The 5,788-nt window shown below is 36.5% G+C and overlaps 1 long non-coding RNA gene across 1 annotated transcript; it reads left to right on the forward strand.

Moving 5' to 3' along the window:
* The first annotated feature begins 273 nt into the window (after nucleotides 1-273).
* On the forward strand, nucleotides 274-1,080 carry LOC125863231 (uncharacterized). Its single transcript, XR_007446115.1, has 4 exons — nucleotides 274-382; nucleotides 463-620; nucleotides 712-835; nucleotides 919-1,080. It is a non-coding gene; the product is annotated as an uncharacterized LOC125863231 (long non-coding RNA).
* The last annotated feature ends 4,708 nt before the right edge of the window (nucleotides 1,081-5,788 follow it).

Below are 5,788 nucleotides of genomic sequence, written 5' to 3' on the forward strand. Positions count from 1 at the left end.
TAATCCTTGAAAGGAATATTAGAATCTCTGGTTATCAGGGTATGCGTGAATTACATTATTTTACTGAAATCTCACATTTTATACAATACACTATTACACTATCATTTCATATGTACATGTTTATCCTGGCTAACCAAATTCAACTCCACAATACGTATAAATGCTACTTATCCGCAGACATTACAACTGATTAGTTGATACTGACTTCTTACTATGCATCTCTAGCTTAAGTGTGCCATAAAAAAATATTTAGCAATTTTTCTGTTGTTATAATAGGGTAAAAACTAACAAAGACATGCTTTCAGGCAATGTGTCAGGCAACCTCGCAGAATGATCCACTGCTCTTATTGTGAATCTTGTTCACCTTACATCAACAGCTTCAGTAAGTTTCAGAAATATTTAGACTTGCTAAAATTATTGATGGAAAAGAGTTAGATACATAATTTTTGTTGGGCATTACAGGTTGGGGTTTTCTACATTGAGGTTGGACTGTAAATATCAAATGACCTTCAAAAGTTTTACGTGCTAGAATGTTCGGGCTGCAAACAAAAAAAATGCACATAAGACAAGAAGCACTTTGATTGCGCAAAATGTCAAAGAAAGACATCATTAGTGCCTCAGTATTATGTTTATGCTATATACATAAATTTTTTGTGGTAAATTATGGCATATACAAATAAAATTTCAAGTATTTACTCTCTATGATTGTAGGTGTACCTTCTAAATTGATCAGATTGATGGCAGTGGTTCAACAACTGCCTTCATTTTTGGTGATCTTGTTGAAGAACTTCTCTCCATGAAGGCAGAAGACATATTTGACACAATCGGCGTCAATGTTATCTCTTACTTATATATCTTAGTGTTTGTTAATATATATACTTAATATATTCTTTTGTAAATGATTTCTTTTGTTTCAAGAATCAACTTCTTCGTGTTGATCAGACCCAACAAATGTTGTCAAAGAGACTATTTCACATTCAACTAAGGAAGTCATCCTGGACAACCTCTAATGTTACTCAGTCAAATCTAACAATTCTGTCCTACACGTAAAAAGAACGTGTATCTCTACCAAGCACTAGCAAGAGGAGCATTAAAAGGGATAAGTCGTTTGATGCAAGCAAGGTAGAAATGAAAGCAACTTTTGTTGAATTTGAATCTTCTAGTAGCGGAACCTCAATTGAACCACCAACGCCAATCAAGAAGATGTGAAAGGTTAGTCAGCCAGTAAGCCTTCATTTTCGATTTTGGGGTTTATGATTTCTTTTTTTTTTACTAAGCAGGCAAGTTCAGACCCATTGACTTGTATATTTACATTTATGTGTACTGTATAATATATTCTCATCAAACACTTGGTATAACATAAAAAAAGCTGTTCTTTTTGTTGTTTGTATTATTTAGTTGAGCTTCAGAATTATTAAAGGGCTAGATTTCAACAACTCTAAAATGGTTAAAAATGAACTAGGGAAGTTGTCAGGGAAGGAAAGACAGTACATTTTGTATAATTCTTTCTATTATTATTCTTGAAAAGTTGTCCCCTTTTTTACCCCCATTTGTATGTGTCACTTTTTATTGCTTTGGCGGATGAAGGTAACGATGTTAGGACTTCATTTATATTAATTCTGGTTGATCAAAGTGGTAATGGAAAGCATAAGGTTCATAGTCATTTTGATCAGTCACTTGAAAGTGATCCATATACATTGAAATATTGCGGCAGCATGTGCTAATTTCCTTAATTCATGTAATTTAGTTTAAATTTGATGGAGAGCCTTAGGGCAATGATAAAGTGAAAATTTTGTAATCTTTAATTTACAATGAGTTTCATGTTTTATTGTTGAATTTAGTTATTTTATTCTATTACTCTATGTGAAATACGTACTCTTGCAGCTGCTATTTATACATTTTCTGGGAAGTATTAGTTCCAATTGTGTTGATTAGAATATTATTCAATTAAATCAAGTATGTTGTTTAGACCCCAATTGTGGGATTGCACTGGTATGTTGTTGTTGCTGTAAATCAAGTATGCCTCTATTCCTCTAGCATCACCCTAAAATGATCTAACTCATCTGTATTACGTAAAGTTGCAAAAGAAATTAGTTGGGGTCAATTATAATTATATTTCCATCCAGTTTATTCAGGATTCGGTATTAGAAGCGTTAATCAAAGTTCTGATGATTTAATGTTGGTTGTCTACCTACTCTGACACTCTTTTTATAGCGGGCTTCAGAACTGGCTATGCTTTGATCAACTTGCTTAGCAAGAGTTAAATTGGGATTTTGTTAAGTTTGACAATATTTGTTTGATTATTTAGATATATTTCANTGCAAAAGAGTTCACATATTGTCTATGCAACTTCATTTTGCCTCATCGTAACCGCACATTCATGTTCGTTCGATTAAGAGAACTATTCAAGTCATTGGTATTGATTGGAACCGATACTCAAATTTGTGAAAGAACAACCATATTCAACACAGAAGGGGTGGTAGAAATTTTTCAAAAGGGTCAAAATCATTTTACAATTTAAAACACATAGCCACAAGCTCAAACCTTCCACAAAAAAGCAATGTAACACAAATTTAGCACAATGCCCAAATAGATAAACAAAACAGATATGCACAAAGGTGGGCCTCACCCCACCACAAATGAAAAACATTTTTCCTCAAATTCAAATAAACATATCCAAAAGTGAAAATAAAGAAAAGACAGAGAGGGAAGTAAAGATGGGATCTTGTCTAAGCAGTCGCTCCATCTGTCTGGGCATCAGTGCCCGGTGTATCGGTCTAGACTTGGGTCTCAGTACCCGGAGTCACCTCAAAAGAAACAGAAGTACCAGACCCACTACGAGCTGCCAAGGGTGTATCCGCCAAAAAGGCCTGCACAACTGCATAGAATCCTCGAGTCCATGAAGGAATATAGGGGCCTCGAGGAGTAGTCTCCCTGTCAGAAATGGACCTCTTTCCCTTCCCTTGATTTCCAGGTGGAGGTTCTTGTCTTCCCTTCTTGGGAGGATTTGACCCCCCTTCATTTATTGTGATATCTCGTGCTCTTTTTCGGGGTGGCATGACAATATTGGTCCTTACCATATCTCGAGATACTCAAACTTCTCCCTGCTAGACTTAACAACATGCAATCACAACCCCGCAAAATTTAACCGATTTTAAGGCACAAAAATACGGGATTTTAACAATATAAACACTACAGGCAAGATTTTCACAGGCATAAGCAAAAACAATTAAGATCAGAGAGGCCTAGCACACATCACTAAGATAAGATCATTGCAAATGAGTACAAAACTGCTAAAAATAAATTTGCGGTTCGAAAAACCAACCTTAGATGCCGATTAAAATGCTTTTGAAATTCTAGGCAGCAATGTAATACACTCCGAACACAAATCAACGACTAAAATACTTTAAAATTGCAAAAATATAGAAACTAAGGTGCGGATGTGAGTTTGTGACGATTGAAAGTGACAAAAAGTAAAGAGTTTCAAAGTTTAAACCTTTGGCCTTTAAGAAACCATCCAGTTCTCGCCCATTTGGCGACATTAGTCATGCTCACCGACCCAAGTGGTCACTCACCTCGCCGAGTTTTACAGGATCCTCAGTTGATGTGGGGATCCAAATGGAGGATTAGATCGGGATCGCTGACCTAGTCGACTATTCACCAATAATTTCCTGGGCTCACCGACTTTTACAAACTCAAATGTAAAATTGTCTTTAGTCCAACAGCGGTTTGGTTCGGGGTTGCCGACCTCTTCGGCGATGTGCTGATGGGACCTTTTGCTCGTCAATATGCACTTTTCAACAATTTTCCCACTTCGACCTGCACAACCAACACACTATTATTTCTTAAAGCAAAAATAAAGCGATAAGGGGTCTTGGGTTGCCTCCCAAGCAACGCCTTAGTTAACGTCATAACATGATGCAAGTCCCCACTTAAGTTCCATTAGTGGGGTTTGCCTAACTTTCATAAGGCAACCCCTCTTCCGGTTCTGGGTAGAGACATTCCAGAAGCATCTTTTCAGGAATTCTATGAGTCGGATACTGCTGTAAAAGAGCCTTAAATCATTGCCACAACTCATAAACAGACTCACCCTCCAATTTATTGAAATTTAGGATGTTATCCCTTAGAATCATCATTTTCAGAGGAGGGTGGTCCATTGGGTCACTGTTGCTAGCAGATATGCTCAATTTTTCTGTTCAAAACAGCAACACAAAAACCAAAACTAAAAATTAAGTAAGTTCAACAATAATTAACAAGAACAAAATTCAACGTAACTAAAAATTCTCAACTAACACCACTCCCAGGCAGTGGCGCAATTTTTATGTTCGCGTAATCAAGACACAACTTCCAATTCAAGTGTCTACGNCTTCCGGCTCTGGTAGAGACATTCCAGAAGCATCTTTTCTGGAATTCTATGAGTTGGATACTGCTGTAAAAGAGCCTTAAACCATTGCCACAACTCATAAACAGACTCACCCTCCAATTTATTGAAACTTAGATGTTATCCCTTAGAATCATCATTTTCAGAGGAGGGTGGTCCATTGGGTCACCGTTGCTAGCAGATATGCTCAATTTTTCTATTCAAAACAGCAACACAAAAACCAAAACTAAAAATTAAGTAAGTTAAACAATAATTAACAAGAACAAAATTCAACGTAACTAAAAATTCTCAACTAACACCATTCCCCGACAGTGGCGCCATTTTTATGTTCACGTAATCAAGACACAACTTCCAATTCAAGTATCTACGATCGTACAATAGGAAAGTAACCCAACCAAGGGTTGGGGTCGAGTCCCAAGGGAGTGGGCTTGAGAATTAATAGAAAAATAAAATTTAGTTCTAATTAGTCATAGCTAAAAACATTATCGAACATAAACATGTTAAATCTAAGGGGTGACGCAAGCGTCAAGTATTAATGGGAGCTTGTGATAAATAAGCAAAAACAGAAAAAATGCAAAGAGTACTAATCAAGGAGAGAGAATTCTTGGGATGTGATAGGAATACGGGATAGACTAAACTATTGGGTACATACTTTTAATAATAAATTTGTTGAATATTTGTGACTATGCTAGACTATAGTGGGGGTAAATTCTCTCTCGAGCAACTTACCCCGAATCAACTCGGTTTCTCTCGAACACCGAGTTGTCGCATGAAGAACAGCCTCCGCCTTAGCCCACTCACTATCTCGAGCTGAGTGTGTGGGATAAGGACTAGGGTTCACTCTCTCGAGTTGAACATCATGTCAACCCAATTCCACCGGCCATCAATTTAGTAGTCTTAGTTTTACGACCTCTCTCTCAAGAAGGCCGAAAACACAAAGGTGAAATCATATTTGCAACTACAATTTCATTAAGTTCCACCACAACTACTAAACGAAATCACATCTAAAGAACAAATAAATCATCAACAAGCAAGACCTAACATATAATCTTACCCACCCATATTCACAAAATCACACCCCAGGAATTGGGATTTTAGTTAGACATGTAAAAGAGATAGAAATTTATACCAATATGAGTTTGCATTCAAATGGTATGAAGATTTAGGTCTCAAAACAAGCAAATAGTGAAGAATCCACAAGACCCAAGTCCAAATTCTTGGAGTTGAAACCCTTTGAATCTTCAAGTTCTTCAAAACCTTCTCCAAACTTAGAACTCAAGATTCTATGTTAAAATTTTCTATACTAAAAATCTGATTTTAAGCTACAACTCTCAACGAGTATTTATAGTTTTCAAAAATTTGTGCTACAGCGGATCATTCAGCGTCGTTAATTGAGATCGTCAATCA

The sequence above is a fragment of the Solanum stenotomum genome, chromosome 4, assembly GCF_019186545.1.
Source record: "Solanum stenotomum isolate F172 chromosome 4, ASM1918654v1, whole genome shotgun sequence".
In the NCBI taxonomy this organism is placed as follows: Eukaryota; Viridiplantae; Streptophyta; class Magnoliopsida; order Solanales; family Solanaceae; genus Solanum; species Solanum stenotomum.